This window comes from Bufo gargarizans, chromosome 4 (genome assembly GCF_014858855.1).
Source record: "Bufo gargarizans isolate SCDJY-AF-19 chromosome 4, ASM1485885v1, whole genome shotgun sequence".
NCBI classification, from domain to species: Eukaryota; Metazoa; Chordata; class Amphibia; order Anura; family Bufonidae; genus Bufo; species Bufo gargarizans.
This window is the reverse complement of record NC_058083.1, coordinates 462743550-462769717: the sequence shown is the minus strand read 5'-3', so window position 1 is coordinate 462769717 and position 26168 is coordinate 462743550. Positions and strand designations below refer to the sequence as shown.

The following is a 26168-nucleotide window of genomic DNA, read 5'->3' as shown; positions in this document are numbered from 1 at the left end:
AGGAGCAGGACTACCTGTGCAACTGGATTCGGCTGCAGGTACCGTCTCATGCTACCAATAATGATAAGGACACAAGCAAAATGCAAGACTAATGCCAGACATATTCCCTTATTGGCGGTTGTCTTGCTGTTGCCTCTCCAGTGCTCCTGTTCTCAACTTCATTTGCACCAGTCGCTTATGCTTCCTAACTGGACAAATTGATATAATTGATGTTTATTGACTTGGGGTTATAATGTGATGCTAAGTGTTCCCTTAATTTCTTTGAGCAAAATTGGATGTATGGACTACCATGGCTATCCAGGCAGCTGCTCCATCATGATGACAGCATCTCACAAGCACAAGTAACATCACACCTAGGGCTGAAACGCTTACTCGATTAAATCGTGTAACTCGACACAAAAAAAATCCTCGATGCAGATTCGTTTGGGTCATGTGACCACGGAGCGTAAGTGAAGCACTTGCTATTACCCACCGCTCCGTGGTGACCCGCCAGCCCGCACCGTGCTGCACTGTATCTGGACACATCGCCAGGACGCTGTGTGCAGCGCGTGGAGAAGATGGACGAGCTGTGGAGCGCCACCCCTACAGGAGAGGTAAGTATTTTATGTCACTGGGGACACGGCTAGGAGAGGGAGATGATGGCACTGGGGGGGCAACTGATGGCACTGGGGGGGGGCAGCTGATGGCACTGGTGGGGGGGGCAGCTGATGGCACTGGTGGGGGGGGCAGCTGATGGCACTGGTGGGGGGGGCAGCTGATGGCACTGGTGGGGGGGGGCAGCTGATGGCACTGGTGGGGGGGGCAGCTGATGGCACTGGTGGGGGGGGCAGCTGATGGCACTGGGGGGGGAGCTGATGGCACTGGGGGGGGAGCTGATGGCACTGGGGGGAACCTGATGGCACGGGGGGAACGGAGCTGATGGCAAGGGGGGAAGCTGATTAGTTTTTATAAAGAAAAACGTTCTTTTAATTAGTTTTTTGTTATTAGAGTGCTTGATTAATAGTTGGATTAATCGGTAGAATACTTGATTACAAAAATAGTCGATAGCTGCAGCCCTAATTCACACCCTAAAACTACTCGTCACCAGAAGTGGACTGATGTATTGTCGGCCCACCAGAGGAAATTGTTCTGAGGGCCCACCTTCTATCCATACAAAACTTGTGTACATTCACTTGTCATTTTATCAATCTTCATTGTTGCCATTGTACCCACAGGACAAATCACCAGTAATGTGTGAAGATTTTGCTTTCCTTTGAATCACTTTACTAATATTTAGTTGTATAACCGCTGTTTCTGAGAACTGCTGGACATCTGTGTTGCATGGAGTCAACCACCTTCTGGCCCCTGTGAACAGGTATTCCAGCCCAGGATGATTGGACTACATTCCACACTTCTTCTCTATTTCTTGGTTTTGCCTCAGAAACTGCATTTTTGATGTCGTCCCACAAGTTTTCTATTGGATTAAGATCTGGGGTTTGGGTTGACCACTCCATAACGTCAATCTTGTTGGTCTGGAACCAAGATGTTGCACGTTTACTGGTGTGTTTGGGGTCGTTGTCTTGGTGGAACACCCATTTCAAGGGCATTTCCTCTTCAGCATAAGGCAGCATGACTTCTTCAAGTATTCTGATGTATTCAAACTGATCCATAATCCCTGGTCTGCGATAAATAGGCCCAACACCCTAGTATGAGAAACATCCCCATATCATAATGCTTGCGCCACCATGCTTCACTGTCTTCACAGTGTACTGTGGCTTGAATTCAGTGTTTGGGGGTCATCTGAGAAACTGTCTCCGGCCACTAGACCCAAAAAGAACAATCTTACTTTCATCAGTCCACAAAATGTCTGTTTAGGCCAGTCAATGTGCTCTTTGGCAGTGGGACTTTGCGGGGGCTTCTTGCAGATAGCTTGGCTTCACATAGGCGTCTTCTAATTATAACAGTACTCACAGGTAACTTTAGAACTTCTTTCATCTTCCTGGAACTGATTGTTGGCTGAGGGAACTTTCACAATTGTGGCAGAGTGATCCGGCAAGCAGTTCCGTCGCCGGAACTGCCTGCCGGATCCGTCAAAACGTATGCCAACTGATGGCATTTGTAAGACTGATCAAGATCCTTTTCAGACCGGAAGGACGGATCCGGCACTAATACATTCCTATGGAAAAAAATCCTGGATCCGGCATTCAGGCAAGTCTTCGGTTTTTTGGGTTGGAGATAAAACTGTAGCGTGCTGCGGTTTTCTCTTTTGCCTGATCAGTCAAAAGGACTGAACTGAAGACATCCTGATGCATCCTGAACGGATTACTCTCCATTCAGAATGCATGGGGATATGCCTGATCAGTTTTTTTCTGGTATAGAGCCCCTAGGAGGGAACTCTATGGCGAAAAAACAAACAAAAACGTAGTCCTTGCAATTTTGGCTATTCTTCTTTTGAACATGCCCCTTTCAATAAGTGATTGAATTACAGAGAATCAGCAGCATGCATGTCATGACTTTTGGGTTTTTATTACTCTACTACACCTGCTAGTAAATTATTTGCCATGTAGAAATATAATTTCTACCAAAAACAATGATTGATCAGGTAAGTGATGACTGACTGCTATTTTTTTTAAACACAACTGCATATAAATATATATATATATATATATATATATATATATAAATAATATATTGTCCAAATTCCATAGTTTTGGATACAGTACTATCACAGCTTTAGAGCAGTATAGGGGAGTGAAGGCCATCTCTTAGGCTTCGTATATTCGTGTTCACCTTTAACTGCATGGTTATTTTTGCTATTATCGTTGCACACATAGGATATGTTGTCAATAACGTGAAACAAGTTACAGTATTTGAATCAACTGATAAGAAATAGACCCTAGAGCCAAGTGATTGGCACCAAAGTCAACTCCAAATGGTTGTCTGTCTTTGTGGCCCACGATGGGTCAGAGCCTTAGTCCACCAAAGGATCATTTTGGACTTTGATGGGATATCTTACCCTGAATTTTGGAAGATATGATAGTCTCCTCAAATCTTCTGGTCAACCCAGCCAGAGAAAGATTAATGGAAGAATTCTTAAAGGGAGTTTGTCACCAGGAAATTCTCTGTTACACCAGGCACAACGCTTTGTAGGGCTAGCTCAGCTGAATGTAATGATACCTTTCACTTAGTGATCAGTTGTATTGTTATTATCCATATTGCTTCCTTTGCTGGCTGTGTTTATTTTTCTGTCCCATTATACACTGCTCGTTTCCATGGTTACGACTACCCTGTAATCCATCAGCGGTGGTCATGCTTGCACACTATAGAAAAAAGTTCCAGCCTCTCTAGTGGCCGGGACATAGGCTGGTGCTTTTTCCTATAGTGTGCAAGCACGACCACCGCTGCTGGATTACAGGGTGGTCGTAACCATTGAAACGGGCAGTGTATAATGAGATGGAAAAATAAACACAGCCAGCAAAGGAAGCAATATGGATAATAACAATACATTAGTAAGCGCCTTGTATTAACTTTCTCTACATGATAAATGCCTTCCCTCACTTCCCATACACACTTGCTGTAGCCAGCAGCTTCCTGCCAGCCAATCAGATTGGATTACTGAGAGACACGCCTCCTCACTCTGCAGCCTAATGCAGGCATGCAATGTGAAGGACCACCCCTCTGTCTTCTGTTTATACTAAAAGGAAGACAGACAAGCCCTAGCAACGGTCTTTTAAAGGAGTAATGGAAAGGGACAGGGGACATTAATAAACAGGGGACATTATTATAAGGTAATTACAGATCTTTTGACAATCATTGACAGACTAACTCAGGTATACATGCCTAGCTCTAATAAACTAGCAAATAAAAAAAATATATGATTGCTACACTTTAAGTTTATGATTGAGTTGAAATTTGGTAGCTACTGGTCAGACCAAGAGGTGATATGTGACATAATGACCTTCCATCAAATAGTTATACGGTAGTCACCAAACTGCACCATAACCAAGTAGAAAGTAACCTCACACAGGATAAGTCCACACAACAGTAATGCAGTTAATGACTGGAGGCGAGGAGATAAAATGTCATTTTTACTGTGCTTTGCAGATACGTGAGGACGCGCACAACAGCCTCTGTATACAAGATATAAACTTTTCACCCCTTAGAAACAATTGCTGACCTCCATACACATGATGTGCCCTGACATCTCTGGGCTTAGACAGGATTTTGTTTTGGCCACTGATAATAATAATGTACGCCAGCAAAGCTCAGACCACCAAGCCAATTGCTGCAGCATATAATAAGGCTAAATCCAATCCAGGCTGACAATGGATTGGATGAATGATTCTATTTACTAATAATTATATTTTGCCATACGGTAACTTATATGAGGAGAAATATTACCATAACCCTTAAGATAAAGGGACTGTCAAAGATTAGAACCATGGGTCTCCTTTTTTTCCCCCCTAAAGAGCGCCACTTTTGTTCATGGGCAGTGTCTGGTATTGCAGCTCATCCTTATTCAAGTGAATGATGCCGATACTCGACAAAAGGAGCTCAGAGGGGGGAGTGTCCCACTGGACCCCTGGTATGAAATATTAACCGCTTCACTGCCCTCCACCAGAGATACTAAAATTAACCCTAATTCCACTGCCTTAAATCACAAAGGATTCTAATATCAACACACCAGGGATCCTGATACTAAAACTGCACTGTCCCAGACCACCAGGGATCTTGACATCAACCCCTTTATTGTTCATCCTTGACCATAAGGGATACTGACATTAACCACTTCATCGCTCTTGACCACCAGGGATTAGGGTCCCTCGATCAAGGATCCTAAAATTAACCACTTTCCTGCCCCAGACCACCACAGATTCTGAAATAAACCTCTTCCACTACCTTAAATCGCAAGAGATTCTAACATCAACACACCAGGGATCCTGACACCAACAACTTCATTGCCCCAGACCACCAGGGATCCTGACATTAGCCTCTTCTTGGCCTGCAATCATCAGAGATCCTGACGTCAACCCCTTCATTACCCTAGACTAACAGGGATTCTGACATTAACCCATCCAATGTCATAGTGTACCAGATATATCGACATTAACCTGCATGTTAAAGAGGTTGTTCAGGCTACAGATACTGATGACCTATAGGTCATTAATATCAATTCAGTGGGTATCTAACACCCAGCAGCCTTGTGAATAGCTGTTTCAGGCAGCCGCTATGCTGCCATGTAAAGAACTCACTCTGTTTTACATCCTGTATGTAGCACTTCCTGTTGCCATGTCCAACCAAACCCATGATGCACTTCTCCTTTCTCTGCCACAGCTCCAGAACTGCCCCAAACAATGCCCATCCAGTTACTTACTCTTCTATCACTGTCGCTAACAACCCCAGCTAGTTTATAGCTCCTCCCACCAAGTTACATAGACACTCCCCTATCACTGCCCCTAACACCACCCAGCTAGTTTATAGCTCCTCCCACCAAATTACATAGACACTCGGCTATCACTGCCCCTAGCATCCAGCTAGTTTATAGCTCCTCCCACCAAGCTACATGGACACTCCCCTATCATTGCCCCTAACAACAGCCAGCTAGTTTATAGCTCCTCCCACCAGCTAGTTACATAGACACTCCCCTATCACTGCCCCACCCATGGACATAAAATCACAGGAAGTAAGATAGAGCAGCATGGACATGGTCATGCGACCACAGGTAAAAGACATACATTACAAATTACAGCGAAGTTCTTGAGCGATTATATTTAGGGATGAGCAAATTGACTTCGGATGAAACATCCAAGTGGCACCTTGGAACCGAACCCGGGTTCGGAAAATGTTTTTTTTACAGTAGAAATCAATTTATGAAGTTATTATGCGAAGTTTCGCAAGACTTCGTGAAGTAATAACTTTGGCTCATCGGAGCCAATACATTCTAATACTGTACGTAGCGCTCGCTCTGTACAGTATTCAAACAAAGTTTTATGCGAATCGACTTTGTATGTTTTATCCGCTCATCCCTAATTATATTATTGTATTATTTTAAAGGATGCTGATGCAAACTCGAAACCCCCTTTAAATCTGATGTGTCCAGGTCCCTAACTGCTCCGATCACTGGCTACGAAGGCTCGGAAGTTCCTTGGAGGTGAGCCCGTCAGGTATATGTTTATATAGCAGCATATATTCCGCAGCGCGGTATAATCAGTAATACGTTTTGCAGCACGTGTACGGTACGTATGAATTGTTTAAAGACTAATCTCCCAAATTTCCTTCTGCGCTGCCTGCATTTCCATTGCTTACTGTCATAATTAAACCTATAAATAGATTTTAGGAGGTTGTCAGGACAAGCAATTTGCATGAGATCTGCATTTCATTATTGCTTAGTTTTTTCCCCTCACAGCACGTTTTCTACATGAAATCTGCAAACCGTACAATATCAGAAATAAAATGCATTTTTTATGAACATGATCTGAACGCTCCATATTCCTGCTCATTGTTAAGATATACTACAGATATTACTGACCCCTTCACCCGAAATCCTTGTACATACTGTGCAGTACTGCAAAAAATCTCCTATGTGTGAATATACTCTTGTAGTAGTTAGTTTCTAGGGGTACAGTCACACGGTCAGGTTTCCTGAAGCAGTTTTTGAAGCCAAAATCAGGTGTGAGATGCGGAAACAGCTCTCATTGTCTGAACACTGTTTGTATAGATTAAATTAAATGATCTGGACTGACATTCTGCTGTTTGGCCACAAGATGCCGCTGTTTCCAAAACACAGCTAACAGGCTGCATACATTTCCATATTCGTGAGAGGTGGAGTTTCAGAGCCTGGAGAAGAAAAGAAAGCAGACATCTTAGAGGAAGCTGAGACTGAGGAACTGTGTGAGCAGAGAATCCGATGGCATCCAGGTGTGAGAGCATCCCTCAGTGACCAGAGCTGCAGCTTAGTGAAGCTGATCATGTCCAAGACCCTGATCCTGTCCAGAGGAACAAGGATTGCTTCCAGGAACGCTGATGAGAGCTGAGGAGCAAAGCAACATACACTGCGGGACCGCATGCTTGTTGGAGAGGCATTTGTTCTGTTCAGAGTCACCAGCGGATGCAGAGCAGGGTCGGTAAGATTATTCACGCACCTCATTACAGTATTGGCGCCTAGAGACTGAGACCAGGAATGTAGTTAGCTAGTTAGGGTCTCTGTTTGTGTCAGGCCACAAGTGTTATACTGTTCATTGCAAGGACTCCATAACGTAAAGTGACATTTCACATTGGAGAGCTGATATAATTCCCACAAACTCAAGCCAGGTTGGCATTTTGCTCAGAAGGAATACTCAGGCACATGCTACATGACCAGTTATGGGAGGGGGAATACTGTAGAGCTTTGTAAGATTGTAAACTGTTGTGCTGCACCGCAGGCTACCCCGTAACACACAGCCATACAGTGGTTCTTGTTTTTTTAGGGTAATAACAGGTAAGGTGTGGCAGTTTAGTTGTGCCCGCCAGTAGGTAAATTACTGCACTTTCCTCCTGCATCCATCGGAGGGCGCCGTGCTGTGAAGCACAAGGGAAGAAAATACGTTTGTGTGCATGAGCCCTTATTATTAGAAAATCCGAAACAGAAAATGCTGAAAAACTGCACAAAAAAACGCACTAAATCTGTGTCAAATAGTGCTTTTTTGGTGTGGGTTTGTTGCGTATTTTCTGCATTCAAATCTGCATTGTGTGCAGGTCCCCTTAGGCTACCTGATCAATGGGTGCGGGTAGACCAGCAGAAATTCCGCACAAAATTCCGTAAGTTTTGTTGCAGGTTTGATGCGATTTTGCTGCAGATCTCACCCTTCCATTGAAAAGGGTGAAGTCTGCACCAAAAATTGCGCCTGACGTGCTGTGGATTTCAAAATCTGTACGGCAGGTACATTTCTGCACAGATTAAAAAAGCAAAGAGGGACATTAAACAAGACTGGCGTTCCCATCTGCCAGTATTGGTCCCTCTGCGCCTCTTAATAAATTAGGCATCTCTGCCAGTCCATGCGCCGGAAACTGAAGCTTACGCCAGCTAGGGACTGGCATAGACTTCAGCTATAAATTCCGCCAATTTTTCAACAGACCGCTCTAAGCCCTACCCTATCCCGCTAAGCCCTAACCCTGTTCTCGCCACTTCAGAAAAGTGGTGGGAAGCTTAAAAAGTCACAAATTATTGCTCACACGTGGCGAACTTGTGACTTATTCCACTATTGTGGGGTAAATGCGGGATGACATTGATAAATGTCCCTCATTGTGTACGAGATTTGTCTAATCTCATACAATTTGCTGGGACTGTATTACTCTGCGGTTTTTTCCGCACGAGAATCCTCGCACGTGGGCAGGTAGCCTTAGGACTCTTTCAGACGAGAAATCTAAAACTCATCCATGTTCAGGCCGGTAAACACGGACAACTTTTTAAACGGACCGCACACGGATGGCATGCGCGTTCAGTTCTTTTTATTGTGCATCCATTCACTTAGACGAGTGAGACTTGCACTGAAAATTACACGCTGGATGGCGAATGCTGCGATTATGTCTGCATTGACTTATGGTCCATGTGGAAAACTGCACATGTTAACTGGTCCATTATAATATAATGTGTCAGTGTTCAGTTTGTTCTACGCTTGAGCGACACACGGACATGAACATCTCCTGTATACCGTATGTGGAACCATTCATTTCAATGGGTCCGCAAAAAAAAAAAAAAAAAAAAACGGCAGTTACTCCGTGTGCATTCTGTTTCCATATGTCTGCTCCGCAAAAAAATAAAAACATGTCCTATTATTGTCCACATTATAGACAAGGATAGGCCTGCTGTTCCGTTACGCAAAATACGGAATGCACACAGACGTCATCCGTATTTTTTTGCAGATTCGTTTTTTGTGGACCGCCAAATACATACGGTCGTGTGCATGAGCCCTAAGGCTAGTTTTTCACTAGCGCTAGATTTCTGCCAAAACAGTCTGCTGGATCTCTTTGCATTTCACCATTGCTGGAAGCTTGTACGTCTCCGTCTGGCCCCATTAACTATAATAGGGAGCGTCCACTTTCCAGCAAATACTGTATGCTGAGAATTGGCTAAAAGAACAAACCTGCAGGATCTCTAGCGCTAGTGTGAAACTAGGCTTAAACAGCCCTAAAAAAGACAATTCACTTTCCTTGGCTAAGCATATACTGTACCTGTAGCAATGGTGACTATCCACCATCTGCATCATACGGCAATTGGAATCTTTCAGCAGGCTTAGGGCTCATGCACACAACGTTTTTGCGTTCAGTATACTGGCCGTTTTTTGAGTTCAGTATGCAGTACATATACTGAACCATTCATTTCAATGGGTCAGCAAAAAAAACTGAAGTGTCTCCGTGTGCATTCCGTTTCAGTATTTCCGTACCGTGAAAAGATAGAATATGTCCTATTCTTGTCCTCAAATCACGGTGCTTGGCTCTTTTTAAGTCAATGGGTCCGCAAAAAAAATGTAACACATACGGAAATGCATCCGTATCTCTTCCGTATCTGTTCCGTTTTTGCTGAACCATGTATTGAAAATGTTATGCCCAGCCCAATTTTTTTCTATGTAATTACTGTATATTGTATATGGCATACGGAAAAACGGAACGGAAAAACGGACCGCAAAACACTGAAAAAGCCATATTGTCGTGTGCATGAGCCCTTAAAAATTATTGTTTGCCGACCTGGGGTGCACTGCCATTGCAGAGGGGGGGGGGGGGGAAGGGGGAGAGCAAAGGCCTTGTGGGAGCGTTCATCTGGCTATATTTAACAGTATGTTTTGTAGCACTATATGTAATGTTTTCCAAGTATGCCTTTAACAGTAAGGCTAGAGGGATGAGGTTCGGCTGAGAATTTGGCAGAAAGGGGGGGAGGCGTGCATTTTATATTTTACCTCAGGCAGCAGAGAGTCTAGATCCACCCAGCTGTGTAATCATAATCTGTTGCCAGTAAGCAGTGATCAGAATGGGGACAAGCGATGACATTGTGATCATTCCTCCCCATACTGTGGAGGAGATTGATACATATAATAGCAGCAGACTCCTCCACTAGCGAGCAGTCGATTGCCGGGAAGGAACGCTTCCTTCCCGACAATTGCCTTAAGTTAGTATATCTAACAGATGTCTCACAATTTTTTTGAATTCTGCACTAGGCTTGTAATCCAGAAGGATCTTCCACTGAATCGACTGACCATTTAAGCTGAATCTTCTTCCACTCTCTCCAAGGTAAATGCTATTTGTGCAGTTTCTCTGGCGGATGGGATTGTCTATTATACACTTTCTCCATGGTCACAGCTAGTTGGGTTTTCAACGTAATGGACCAAAGTCCTAAACTGGTTCTTAAGCCCCATGCAGTTTATTTTCACATTAGGATGCAATTTACTATCATCCATTCTATGGTATTTGTTTTCTGTATCTGTCCCCTCCCTACAACCGTTGTGCATTTTGTCTGTCTGCTCCCTCTCTCTGATATCTGCCTCACATCTTTCTATTCCCTCCCACTGGTATGTGTCCTACATCCATCTCCTCCCTCCCACCGTTGTGTCCTATACCTGTCTACTCCAGCTGTCTGTGCCTTACATCAGTCTCATACTCCCGATGGAAAATGCCTCATACCTGTCTGGTCCCTCTCTGTGTTGTGCCTTACATCTGTCCTCCCAATGGAATATGCCTTAAATCTGTCTCACTCACAATCAATGGTGATCATGGAGGCAAGCAGCTCGAGGGACTATCTTCAGTATTAGAGAAGGTCCCAAGGTGAGGGATAGCTAGGGATTACTGTGGAGGACAGAAGGATGGAGTGTCGATTTCTCTCTTCCATTATACAGGTGTGGCCATGACGGCCCTGTAATAATCTTAACCTCTTCGTTTCCAGATCTCATATGTTCATGGTAGAATTTGGTTCGTCATTGGGTTTCAGTGAGGCCCCATGGTTATTTGTGGTTCTCTGCTCTAAATAGTATGTGCGTTATCTAATATTTATCTAATATTTTCTTTGTCTTATTCCTCCCAACAACAAAGTCTGGTTGAACTAGTTGCTGCCTCTTCTCACTTAGAGATGTTACCTTCATCATGAACAAGACCTTTTTTGGGAGCCATAACATACACCTAATTTCTCCTGGGAAAGCAATGGCAAGCCAGGCATTGTTCTAGGCGTGACCAATGCATGGGAATGCCAGGGTGGTTATTGAGATGGATGGCCATCCATGAAATGAAAAATTGAATGGACAGGTTTAAGTCCATGACAGCGAGTTCCCCTTCTACTTAATTACTCTCTGCTCTGGCTAATAAGGTCCCTAAAAACATGGTAAGAACCATTTCAATCACAACGAAGATTGGTTGGATGAAATTTAACAAAGAACCATTGTTTTTCCCGGTCAATGACCATCATCATCTGTAAGGAAGTAATCTGTGTTTGAACACTTGATCTGATTTTTGGATGAACGATCTTTCATTTTTTAAAGATCTTTTGTCCACAATTGATCTTTTCTTCAAAGAAATATTGTTCCTCTATTCGTTGTCACTAAAAAATGATGGCCAGTTTAACCAATGTATCATCAAATATGGACTAAAATGTTAATTGATAAAATGATCATACACCACACAACTGTCGGTTCATCCTTTACTTGTATCTGATAGGCATGTCCATCTTTAGAAGGAGTTCCAATATGGGAGACCCCATTCTAAAACATCTAATAGGGCATATGGAAAGGGGCTGTCGCTTATTATTGCTGTTTTGTATAATAGAGTGGATTCTCAAAGGAAAAAATGAATGGGGTCACTTATCAAACTGGAGTAGAGCAAACTGGCTTAGTTGCCCCTAGCAAGCAATCAGATTCCACCTTTTATTTTTCACAGCTCCTTTGGAAAATAAAAGAAGCAATCTGATTGGTTGCTCTGCGCTGCTCATTATCTATCGGAGATGTGGCCCATTCATTCTACCAATGCCTGCTCTCTACTTGTATAAGAAACACCTTTAATGATCAGGTCTGGCTTCCTTTCACAGCAGGATCCATATTGCGTTCAGTGCCCAGTACTCTTCATCTCCAGTGTTCATGAAAATTATGTGACAGTACTGAAGTAAAGAATCAGATTGCCGAATAGCGTTCTTCTGCGGGCTACACATGTCCTCCATTAATAACACATGGCTAAGGAACCTAACGTACATATGAAGCTGTATACAAGACGTTCTACAAAGATGACTTAGATGATAAAACATAAAGCGGCATACATACAAGAAACGTGATATCACAGCAAGTGCTTTGTGGCTGCACTGTTACATGCTGGTCAAAAATACAAAATGGCTGCCACAGCTCTAGCTGTGAGGTAAATGGCACCAGCCTTGTGTAGCTCTTTAGAATCGCTGTATACTATATACTGTTTGTATGTCGAGCCGCTTTGGGGACCAATAGCTGAGGGGGGCATGTTTCTTTTTAAAGGGATACCAGAGGAGAAAGAGACATGAACATCGTCGAAGGGGACCCAGAAAAGAGAGCTGTTCCCTAAGAGTGTATGAGGGACTCCTGCTTGCCCATGCTTTACATATACAACCATTCACACAATGGCCGCCCAGAAGCAGCTTCCCCCAGCAATAGCAGCTAATGTGTGGGAATGACAAAGTCAGACCTGATGTAAGGACCAGTCTCCATGAAAATCACCTATTGTTAAAAACAACACACCCTTAAAGGGGTTGTCCCACAAAAAATATTCTACAGTTTTCAAACCATCAGTTGCATCTGAATACTTCTGTAATTACATGTAATTAAACATTTTGTATAGCCACTGAGTTATTCAATAAAATGCGTCTGTATAGCGCCTCCTGCTGTTTGTTTTTTCTCTTATTTATTTGTCCTGCTCACTGAGAAGGCCGCACATGCTCAGTTTCATCCTTCAGCTGCCTCCTGAGCTGTGATAGGTAGAGCTGAGACACGCCTCCTGAGCTGAAGCAGTAAAGACACACCCCCTGAGCTGTCAGCTTGATATAAATCTAGTCAGAAAAACAAAAAAAAATGACCCAGGGTGTCCCAGGGGAGGGTGAAAAAACAGTGTCCACCCAATACAACCCCAAAGGACACACCTAAAGTGTGACGAGGGAAAAGCTCCCGAGTAGGACAGCAGAAACAAAAGAAAAGGAGCTCATGATACCAAAGAAGTAAAATTTTATTAGAGCATGATTAAAATGACATAAATAGAGAAAATTGATAAGTATGATGCCATAAACATGATAAAATAAGGTACGGTGAAACGCGGGTTGGGGTAGCGCCACCCTGGGTCTCTGTGCACACGGTTTATTCTGGTGAGCCCCTGTCTCCTGCTGCCCTCCTTAGTTTATGTGACCTTGTCATTCATCTGTACCTGGTCTCCATTTGATTGGTCTGCAGTATATATTTCTATCTTTACCTATTTTTTGCATACCATTTACCACTTATAGGAGTGATATGTGTTGACGGGTGTCTCACCTGATATTCATTTGTTAGACTATCTATCCAGCATTGATTCCCATGTTTTACATATATATGGTACCATATTTATTTGATCCGTGTGCCTCCTTCCCAGGGTGGCATTTTTCTTCTTTTTCTGTCCTCCGCTCTTATTTTATCATGTTTATGGCATCATACTTATCAATTTTCTCTATTTATGTCATTTTAATCATGCTCTAATAAAATGTATTACTTCTTTGGTATCATGAGCTCCTTTTCTTTTGCTTCTGTTGATATAAATCTATCAGCAGCGCCGCGGCCTTTTCGCTGTTTACCGCAGGCCCAGTGACGTCACGACTAGTATCACTGGCCTGGATGCGGCTAAGGCTACTTTCACACTAGCGTTCATAGGTCCGTTCGTGAGCTCCGTTTGAAGGAGCTCACGAGCGGACCCGAACGCCTCCGTCCAGCCCTGATGCAGTCTGAATGGAGCGGATCCGCTCAGACTGCATCAGTCTGGCGGCGTTCAGCCTCCGCTCCGCTCGCCTCCGCACGGACAGGCGGACAGCTGAACGCTGCTTGCAGCGTTCGGGTGTCCGCCTGGCCGTGCGGAGGCGTGCGGATCCGTCCAGACTTACAATGTAAGTCAATGGGAACGGATCCGCTTGAAGATGTCACCATATGGCTCAATCTTCAAGCGGATCCGTCCCCCATTGACTTTACATTGAAAGTCTGAACGGATCCGCTCAGGCTACTTTCACACTTAGAATTTTTTCTAAGTTATTAATGCAGACGGATCCGTACTGAACGGAGCCTCCGTCTGCATTAATATGATCGGATCCGTTCAGAACGGATCCGATCGAACGCTAGTGTGAAAGTAGCCTAAGCTCCATTCAAGTGCACAGAGCTTAGCCGCGCCAAGGCCAGTTGATACTAGTCGTGACGTCGCTGGGCTTGCGGTAAACAGCGAGAAGGCCGCGATGCTACTGCCAGCGCCGCCGGCTTCTCAAACAGCTGATCGGTGGGGGTCCCGGGTGTCGGACCCTCGCCGGTCAGATGCTGATGATCTATCCAGAGGATAGATCACCAGTTTAAAAAAACTGCAGAGCCCCTTTAAGCTTCCTGCTGCTGCGTATAGCAAAGTAATGGCCTGCTCCATTTTTTATTTGGGACCTCATCATGAATGATTTCAGTGAAATGCTTTCAAGCAATTAAAAGCTAAATTATATTTTTATCCTGAAAATATGATGAGCCATGTCATATACAGGAAACCTAATCTTCCAGTAATGGGTGTAAGAACTGCTGGGGCCCAGGGTTTGCTGTACCAGCGGCTACAGGGTGTGCGCTGGTTATATAATGAGTGATGCCTAAATTAGTCTGCTAACATTTAACCGTTTCTTTCCCTACTTTTATAAGGTTTCAGATGCGTGCGTTCACCTCCTCTCAGCTCTTGCGCCGGCGGTGTATTCTAGGCCTGCGAGTCAGGCTTTATACATACAGATCCCACGACGTCTACGTAGAATCCTTCCTGCAGATTTTCAGCCCTCTCCACCATCCATTTCCAGCTGCATCCTGACCTTCCCCTCTGCCATTAAATATGGATGACATTGCTATCTGACATTTTCGGACTGTGCATAAATCAGCAATAACGGCGGTATCTGCTATTCCTGGATGATACTGATGCTATGCTGCTCTTAGCGTCGCTTACACGACGGTAATACATATATAGCAGTAAAATGCCCAACTCGATTGAGGGTTTATTGATTTGCTGACGATGCAAATCCATCTGACTACATTTTGTAAGATTACCACACAACAGTTTTCACTAATTACATTTGGCTAATGCATCTGACCCTGACAGAAGCAATAAATGGTTAAGGGCTCTTTCACACTTGCGTTCTTTCTGTTCCGGCATAGAGTTCCGTCGTCGGGGCTCTATGCCGGAAGAATCCTGATCAGTTTTATCCTAATGCATTCTGAATGGAGAGAAATCCGTTCAGGATGCATCAGGATGTCTTCAGTTCCGGACCGGAACGTTTTTTGGCCGGAAAAAATACCGCAGCATGCTGCGCTTTTTGCTCCGGCCAAAAATCCTGAACACCGTGACCTGCCGCAAGACCGGATCCGGAATTAATGCCCATTGAAAGGCATTGATCCAGATCCAGCCTTAAGCTAAACAACGTTTCGGCGCATTGCCGGATCCGACGTTTAGCTTTTTCTGAATGGTTACCATGGCTGCCGGGACGCTAAAGTCCTGTTTGCCATGGTAAAGTGTAGTGGGGAGCAGTATACTTACTGTCCGTGCGGCTCCCGGGGCGCTCCAGAGTGACGTCAGGGCGCCCCATGCGCATGGATGACGTGATCGCATGGACACATCATCCATGCGCATGGGGCGCTCTGACGTCATTCTGGAGCGCCCCGGGAGCCGCACGGACGGTAAGTATACTGCTCCCCCGCTCCCCACTACTACTATGGCAACCAGGACATTAATAGCGTTCTGGCTGCCACAGTAACACTGAACGCATTTTGAAGACGTCTTCAAATGCTTTCAGCTCACTTGCGTTTTTCTGGATCCGGCAAATGGAGTACACGATGGATCCGGACAACGCAAGTGTGAAAGAGCCCTTACATAGGAGTCTGCTCTGCAAAAAAAAAAATAAAGTCACACACATGTATACCTGCACATAAGATATATACACACACACACACGTATACCTGCACATAAGATATACACACACACACGTATACCTGCACATAAGATATACACACACACGTATACCTGCACATAAGATATACACACACATGTATACCTGCACATAAGATATATATACACACACGTATACCTGCACATAAGATATATACACACACACACGTATACCTGCACATAAGATATATACACACACACGTATACCTGCACATAAGATATACACACACACACGTATACCTGCACATAAGATATATACACACACACGTATACCTGCACATAAGATATATACACACACACACACGTATACCTGCACATAAGATATATACACACACACACGTATACCTGCACATAAGATATACACACACACACGTATACCTGCACATAAGATATACACACACACGTATACCTGCACATAAGATATACACACACACGTATACCTGCACATAAGATATACACACACATGTATACCTGCACATAAGATATATATACACACACGTATACCTGCACATAAGATATACACACACACGTATACCTGCACATAAGATATACACACACGTATACCTGCACATAAGATATATATACACACACACGTATACCTGCACATAAGATATATATACACACACACGTATACCTGCACATAAGATATACACACACACGTATACCTGCACATAAGATATACACACACATGTATACCTGCACATAAGATATATATACACACACTGTGTGCACAATTATTAGGCAAGTTGTATTTTTGAAGATTAATTTTACTATTCAGCAAAAAATGCTGAAAAATGTTGGTCAGTCCAAAATGTTAAAGGGAGTCTGTCGCCACTATATGGCCATATACAGTGCTTACATGGCGCTGTAGCACACCTACGCATGATTGTAACGCGGTACCTTTGTTCTTTTCTTTAGACATCCAGAATCAGGAAAAACTATGTTTATTTCATATGCAAATGAGCACTCTCAAGTGCCCAGGGGCGGCGTTCAGTGTGTAGGTGCCCAGGCTGCTCTGCCTTTTTAACCGTTACTGCTCCCACAGCCTCTGCCTTTGCCAGCCCTCCTATTCCCTTGTATCATCCCTAGGTCCGGCCGAGATCCCGCGCCTGCGCACTGCTTCGCCGGGCCGGGGCATGCACACTTTGGGTACAGCATCAATTCAACTGGCGTGCATGCGCCAGGCGGCGATGCAGTGTGCAGGCGCGGGATCTCGGCCGGACCTAGGGATGATAGGAGGGCGGGCAAAGGAAGAGGCTGGGGGAGGAGTAACGGTTAAAAAGGCAGAGCAGCCTGGGCACCCACACACTGAGCGCCGCCCCTGGGCACTTGCAAGTTCTCATTTGCATATGAAATAAACAGTTTTTCCTGATTCTGGATGTCTAAAGAAAAGAACAAAGGTACCGTTACAATCAAGCATAGGTGTGCTACAGCGCCATGTAAGTGCTGCATATGGTCATATAGTGGCGACAGACTCCCTTTAATAAACCTCAAACCTGAATATTTAAGAAAGTAAAAGTGAGGTTTTGGCTTTCTGAGCAGAATATCTATGTGTGCGGGCTTGAGCGCTGCCCTGTTTTACAGGCTAGGGCAGCGCTAAAGTCCACCCATCAGTGTAGGTGACGTCACCGGGCTCACTGCTAGGCGGGAGCCTCCGTCTGGCAGCCCGAAGGAGAACCCAGTACGTCACCGGAACTCCGAGAAAATGCATGAACTGCTCCGATGCTCAAGTCAGGGGGGCTGCCTGGGTGAAATTCTGGGTATGTCCGGGTTCAGCTCTGAACACAGACAACCCCTTTAAGAAGGCCCCACAAGTTCTCAATAGGGTTTAGGTCAGGTGAGGAAGGCGGCCATGTCATTATTCCTTCATCTTTATGGCTGGCCATGCAGTAGAGTACTTCAACGGTGCATTGAATTGCATAAAAATCATGGTTTTTTGAGAGATACAGACTTTTTCCCGTACCACTGCTTGAAGAAATGATCTATCATTAACTAGCAGTAGGTTTGGAAGTTGATTTTCAGTCCATCATCAACAAGAAAAGGTCCAAGGGGTTCACCTTTAATCATACCAGCTCAAAGCAGTACCCCACCCCCACCTTACTGGTGTCTGAGTCGGAGTGAATCTCGGTGCCTGTTACTGATCCAGCCACGGGACCACCCGTCTGGTCCGTCAAGTGTCACTCTCATCTCATCACTCCATAAAACCTTTGAAAAATCTTTCTTCAGATCTGTCTTGGCCGGTCTTGATGTTTCTACTTCTGTGTCTTGTTCAGTGGTGGTTGGTTTCAGGCTTCCTTCCCTTGGCCATGTCTCTGGGCACTGAACACCTTGTACTTCTGGGCACTCCAGGGAGGTTGCCGTTCGCGAATATGACAGCACTGGAGGATAATGGCGTCCTGGTCGTTTCACGTTTGATGCTCCTCAAATCTTTGGCATTTATTTGCGTCTTTTTTTCTGAACACGTTTCTTGCGACCCTGTTGACTATTTGCTACAAAACGTTTGATGTGTCTGTGATCACGCCCCAATATCTTAGCAATTTCAGGAGCGTTACATCCCTCTGAAAGACTTTTTGACTTTGAGACGGTTAAATCTCTGTTTGGCCCGTTTTAGCAGAGGAAAACAAGCTGCCTAATAATTATGCACCTGGAGGTAGGAAATATGCTTAAAAATTATGACATGGTCAAAATACTTGCCTAGTAATTGTGCAGATAGTGTATATATACATGTGTGTCTATATATATATATATATATATATATATATATATATACACACTAAGGCATGTACACACATAAATATGTATATATAACACACACACACGATACGTACATACACATATGTATCTACAAATACACACAAATGTGTGTCCACACTCATATACACAAATGTACAATACTCACATCTATGCACACATGTACACAGATATACATACACACATGTACACAGATATATATACACACACAGATATACACACACATGTACACAGATATACATACACACACACACACACACGTACACAGATATACATACACACATGTACACAGATATACATACACACACATGTACACACACATGTACACAGATATACATACACACACACACACACATGTACACAGATATACATACACACACACACACACACACGTACACAGATATACATACACACACACACGTACACAGATATACATACACACACAGATATACATACACACATGTACACAGATATACATACACACACAGATATACACACACATGTACACAGATATACATACACACACACACACGTACACAGATATACATACACACACACACACACGTACACAGATATACATACACACACAGATATACATACACACATGTACACAGATATACATACACACACAGATATATACACACACACATGTACACCGATATACATACACACACAGATATACACACACACATGTACACCGATATACATACACACACAGATTTACACACACACACACACATGTACACGGATATACACACACATGTACATGGATATACACACATGTACACAGATATATAAACACATACACATGTACATGGATATATACACACACACACACATGTACAGATATATACACACACATGTACATAGATATACACACACACACGTACATAGATATATACACAAACATGTACACATATATACACATACACACGTACACAGATATATATACACACACGTACACATTCATACACATGCATAAACATACAATACTCACTTGCCTGATAATTGTGCAGATAGTGTATATATGTATGTATATATACACATAAGGCAACACACACAAATATGTATATATAACACTTATATACACTCATACAAATGTGTGTCCACACTCATATACACAAACGTACAATACTCACATCCATGTACATGGATATATACACACACATCCACATTCATACACATACAATACTCACATATGTACACATGTATGTATGCATTTACACACACGCATCCACACCTACATACATGCACAGGCATGATGTGATCTACAAAAGCACTGAGCGATGTTAATTCCCTCAGGGTCCCAGTGGGGGTCATTTTTCATAGGCGATGCTGACCTATTGATCTGGATAAGAGGACAAAACCACTGATTTCTGCCCCCCCCCCCCCATCTGTATTGTGCGCTGGGCACTTTAACAGGTCGCACATCTGCAGTGTTGCGCCATATGATGCATCAGAGGAACCCTTCAACGTGTTCTCCATTCTAATAGGCAGCAATCTTCCCTTTTTCCCTGCCACGTCTATAGATGCCAGGCGTGTCTGTTCCCACCTGCATGCCCACAACATGACACCGTACCATAGACCACCATCCAACGCCAAGTCCATCGTTCTCATTCTAAGCCACCCCTTACAGCACGGATCACGTCTGACCTCACAGCTCTCATTCACAATAAACCGTCCTTATATTTCAGCATCTTTAGGTCGGGGTTTCTGCGCGCAGTTCTGGAAGCCAAAATTAAAGAAGAGACGCCGTATCCGTCCTTAATATTTTCTCTCCTTTTATGATCCATTCCTGCATACAGAAACCTGCCCGCGTGCCCGTACCCTTACAGTGCCGAGGACATGCGACACGGACCGCTGCATGTAAAGGAGTCTCTCTATCGGGCGTTGGCATGCCATTGCCTTTACCATGCAGACTATCTCACCTCTTTTACCTATTAGGTCCAGTATACTATTCTGCAGACAGCCTATACTATAGTGAATCCCATGTCCCAATCCACAGTCCAACATATTCACATATAAAATGACATTTTTTTTCTTCATTTAGGATTGTACAACCAAAAGCAAACTCCTTCTGCATCGAAATTCCCCAGACGCCTCATTTACATCACAGGCGCAATGGTGGGGTGGGGTCCTCCGTCACCGTCCCAGAAAATCCCCCCCCAGCCAGGATTGCTGCTTTCCTCCCCTCCGGGTAATTAAGGCGCTCTGTTTACTCCGCACCTACGGCTTTTAATGCCTGTTTTCAACAACCTGCCATTTACCACCGGAGCCACCGTAAAGCTGCTACAGCCGCTGCCGCCCGTCGCGTCCTTCGCGCCGCACATCGTCACGCAGGTAGCACGAGACAACGATTTCAGGAAGAAATCACCCCCCCACCTACGTCTCGCTACCTTTAGATGAAGGCGTACAACACCCAGTGCTGGCATTCACATGGGAAGGAGCCAGCCCCTGCCTTTATTATAAACAAATCTGCGTCTCCGCCGTGGCTCCCCCTAGAGGTAATGCCCCCCCTCCCCACTCCGGCTGTAATGCAGATCCCCTCCCCCTTTGCTTTCTCACTAGTGGGTAACAAAACCAGCAGTAATTACTAATGCCCCAGCACGTAACGCTATCCGCTTTTTTTTTTAACGCAATTATGGAGCTGTCTGGACCTGCAGATCCCCCCCCCCCCCAACCTAAAGCCATATATATATAGATGTATATGTCCACATATAGACACCTCCAGTATATATCCATGAACTGCAGGTCCCCCAGCACGTAGCAGGGGTGGCACACATTCAGCTCTGCTACATCCAGCCTCTGCAGAGGAGCTGTCCGCCCTGCTCTGGTGCTGAATCCTCCCACCTGCCTCCAGACAGCTCCTCGTCAATCACGACAGCGCCTCTCCCGCTGCAGAGACCCCATAATAATATCGCGACTCAAGTCAAGGGAGGCTCACGGCGGCCTCTGCTATGCGGGTCCAGCAGCAGCAAGAGATTTGTCGGCGGCACCAAGACTCTTCTTTCTGCTCCTCAAACATGAAACCTGGGGACGCAGACCTGAATGCTCCTCCGAGCAGATGGAGGGTGGGCACTGACTGACTTACCTCGCAGTCGGCTGCTGCAGGGAGCGGGTGTCGCCTCGGAAGGGATGGAGCTGCGGGGAGGCAAGAAGCAGCGTTCCTGACCTCCTCGAGTCTTCTTCTTCAATGGAAGAAGAGCTCTGCCCTTATCAAAGATGGCCGTCACTCTTGACGTCAGCAGCTTTTAATAGACATCTATCATGGGGCGGGGGATGTGGGAGGGGCCAAGTCATCGTCTGCTGCAGCACATCACGTTCTGCATCTACTGTAGGTGCACTGGGGAGACTTACCTAGACATAGGAGGGTGTGGGCTGCATAGGTTGGCATTGCTGTATTTATTGGGGGGCTGCAATGCTTTACACTAATGCAGCTCTGATTGATTTCCTCCAAAGGGATCTCCCTCTCCTGTGTGGACTCCTTATAAGGGGAGCCTACGTGGGCAGCTCATGTACAGACGCCTTTCAAGTGATTTCTGCTCCCAGATGGGGTCTTAGAGGCTGAGTCCATTCATAGACGGATGCAGAGGACATCCCTGATCATGCACTGTATACTGTACCTGTCCGATGGGGGATCTGCAGGTATTAGGTGTGGTTTTCTGCTCAAGCATTTGGAACAGATGTAGCAGAGCTGTCTCAGTTCACTGTCTTGTACTGACAAACTGAACTCTGCTACATATGTCCTTGTAGGGCTGGAGCAGCCGTTTATATATGTATTACAGTAGGGTTTGTCTAGGGATTCTCCTTTTCTTATGCCTAATTAGGACACACTGAACTGATAGGATCGGATTTCCCTACCGCCATCTAGACCCCACGATTGAAGCTCTGGAGGTCTTTCCTAATAATGAGGCATGCTGTATTCTGCGTATAGCGCATCACTTTTGCTGCAGCGGCTGTGTCATCATAGAGGCTTCCTCTGCTGTCGGATGTGATTGCTGGGGTTTCCTAGCAGCAGGACCTGTCTGTGGATAGTAAAAGGGGAGTTCAGAACCGGACAACAACCCCTTTAATAATGCTATAACATAGAACCATAGAATGTGTCGGCAGATAAGAACCATTTGGCCCATCTAGTCTGCCCAATATACTGAATACTATGGATAGCCCCTGGCCCTATCTTATATGAAGGATGGCCTTATGCCTATCCCATGCATGCTTAAACTCCTCCACTGTATTTGCAGCTACCACTTCTGCAGGAAGGCTATTCCATGCATCCACTACTCTCTCAGTAAAGTAATACTTCCTGATATTACTTTTAAACCTTTGCCCCTCTAATTTAAAACTATGTCCTCTTGTAGCAGTTTTTCTTCTTTTAAATATTCTCTCCTCTTTTACCTTGTTGATTCCCTTTATGTATTTAAAAGTTTATCTCATATCCCCTCTGTCTCGTCTTTCTTCCAAGCTATACATGTTAAGGTCCTTTAATCTTTCCTGGTAAGTTTTAGTCCTGCAATCCATGTACTAGTTTAGTAGCTCTTCTCTGAACTGTCTCCAAAGTATCAATATCATTCTGGAGATATGGTCTCCAGTACTGAGCACAATACTCCAAATGAGGTCTCACTAGTGCTCTGTAGAGCGGCATGAGCACCTCCCTCTTTCTACTGGTAATGCCTCTCCCTATACACCCAAGCATTCTGCTAGCATTTCCTGCTGCTCTATGACATTGTCTGCCTACCTTTAAGTCTTCGGAAATAATGACCCCTAAATCCCTTTCCTCAGACACTAAGGTTAGGACTGTATCACTGATTTTATATTCTGCTCTTGGGTTTTTACGCCCCAGGTGAATTATCTTGCACTTATCAACATTACATTTTAGTTGCCAGATGTTTGACCATTCCTCTAGTTTTCCTAAATCCTTTTCCATTTGGTGTATCCCTCCAGGAACATCAACCCTGTTACAAATCTTTGTGTCATCAGCAAAAAGACACACCTTACCATCGAGGCCTTCTGCAATTTCGTTGATAAAGATAACAATATGGGTCCCAGAACAGATCCCTGAGGTACCCCACTAGTAACAAGACCATGGTCTGAATATACTCCATTGACTACAACCCTCTGTTGTCTGTCCCTCAGCCACTGCCTAATCAATTTAACAATATGGGAGTCCAAGCTCAAAGACTACAATTTATTGATAAGCCTTCTATGTGGGACAGTATCAAAAGCCTTACTAAAGTCTAGATAAGCGATGTCTACTGCACCTCCACCATCTATTATTTTAGTCACCCAATCAAAAAAATCTATAAGATTAGTTTGACATGATCTCCCTGAAGTAAACCCATGCTGTTTTTCATCTTTAGATCCATGGGATTTTAGATGTTCCACAATCCTCTCCTTAAGTATGGTTTCCATTAATTTGCCCACTATTGATGTCAGGCTTACTGGCCTTAAGTTGCCCGATTCCTCCCTACTACCTTTCTTGTGAATGGGCACAACATTTGCTAATTTCCAATCTTCTGGGGCGACTCCTCTTACCAGTGATTGGTTAAATAAATCTGTTAATGGTTTTGCTAGTTCACCGCTGAGCTCTTTTAATAGCTTTGGGTGTATCCCATCAGACCCCTGTGACTTATTTGTATTATTTTTAGACAGCTGACTCTGTAAAGACACAAGCATCAAAAGATTCATTCGTCTTCTTTCCTAACTGAGGTCCTTTTCCTTCATTTTCCTTTGTAAAAACCGATCAGAAGCATTCATTGAGGCAGTCAGCTAGTTCTTTAGCTTCTTCCATATACCTTCCTTCTTTTGTTTTTAATTAGGTAATTCCTTGTTTTAGTTTCCTTTTTTCATTTATGTATCTGAAGAATGGCTTATCGCCTTTTTTCACTGACTGAGCTAATTTCTCTTCTGCCTGCGCTTTAGAAGCTCTTATAACTTGTTTGGCCTCTCTCTGCCTAATCTTATAAATTTGCCTGTCATCTTTTTTTTTTTTTTTTTGCTTTTAGTACCACAGTGGTCTCTGCCTTTTTTTTTGCTTTTACTGACAAGCCTAATGCAATTTTCTGTTGCCTTCAATAGTGCCACTTTTTAGTAGTCCCATTTCTCCTAGACTCCATTGAAACTGTTCCAATTTGATAGGGACTCATATACCACTAATCTAATTTTAGAAAAGTCAGTTTTTCTAAAATCTAAAACTTTTGTTTTTGTGTGATGTGACTCAGTCACTGTACTTATAGTAAACCACACTGACTGGTGATCACTAGATCCCAAGCTTTCCCCTACAGTAAAATCAGATACCAAAATTCCCATTTGTGAATACTAAATCTAAAATGGCCTCCTTCCGGGTTGGCTCCTCCACTACTTGCTGTAGAGATAATCCCAGTAGGGAATTTAGAATATCTGTACTCCTGGCAGAACTAGCTATTTTGGTTTTCCAGTTTACATCAGGAAGATTAAAGTCTCCCATAATGATAACTTCCCCCTTCAATGTATTTTAGCTATTTCCTCAACTAGTAGATCATCTAATTCTTTGACTTGGCTAGGTGGTCTATATATCACACCTACACGAGTTACCTTATGATTATCAAGCTGCAAGGTAACCCAAACTGACTCTAAATTGGTCTCGCTAACTTGTATTAAATTAGATTTTATGCTATCTTTCACATACAGGGCCACCCCTCCCCCTTCTTGCCTTCTCTGTCTTTCCTATATAGAGAGAACCCTGGCAATGTTATATCCCAGTCATTACTCTCATTGAACCATGTCTCAGTAACAGCCACTAAATCTATATTCCCAGATGCCATTATAGCCTCAAGTTCATTGATCTTATTCCCTAAACTGCAAGCATTTGTAGACAAGACTCTGAGCTTGTCATTTCTTAACCTATGTGCTACTGGCATCTTCTGGCATTGTTCCGGGGGGCAGTTGGACTGCTGGATTATCACTCTTTTGCCCCCCTTTCCTAGTTTAAATGCTCCTTAGCAAATACTTGGAACTGTTCACTGAGGACATTCGTTCCCTTTAAAGAAAGATGCAAACCATCTTTCTTGTACAGTTATTTTCTTTTCCAACGAGAGATATTATGAGACACAAAGCCAAACCCTTGGTTTAGACACCATTCACAAAGCCATACATTGAATTTCTTAATGCGCATCTTCCTGTCATGCTGAAGGTTATGCACAGGCAAAACTGCAGAGAATGAAACAGTTGATGCAACTTCCTCCGTATATCATTTCCAAGTGTGTGAAAAGCTTCCTTCACCTTTGAAACCTCATTGCAAA

At 44.0% G+C, this 26168-nt stretch overlaps 1 protein-coding gene across 1 annotated transcript in view; it reads right to left on the bottom strand.

Annotated features, from left to right (window-relative positions):
- SNAP25 (synaptosome associated protein 25) overlaps window positions 1-22072 on the bottom strand; it is a 121990-nt gene extending 99918 nt beyond the window's left edge. The window contains exon 1 of the mRNA XM_044290826.1: window positions 21983-22072. The gene's annotated coding sequence lies outside the window, so the exon portion shown is untranslated. The remainder of the gene's footprint in view (window positions 1-21982) is intronic.
- Between the last annotated feature and the right edge of the window lie 4096 nt (window positions 22073-26168).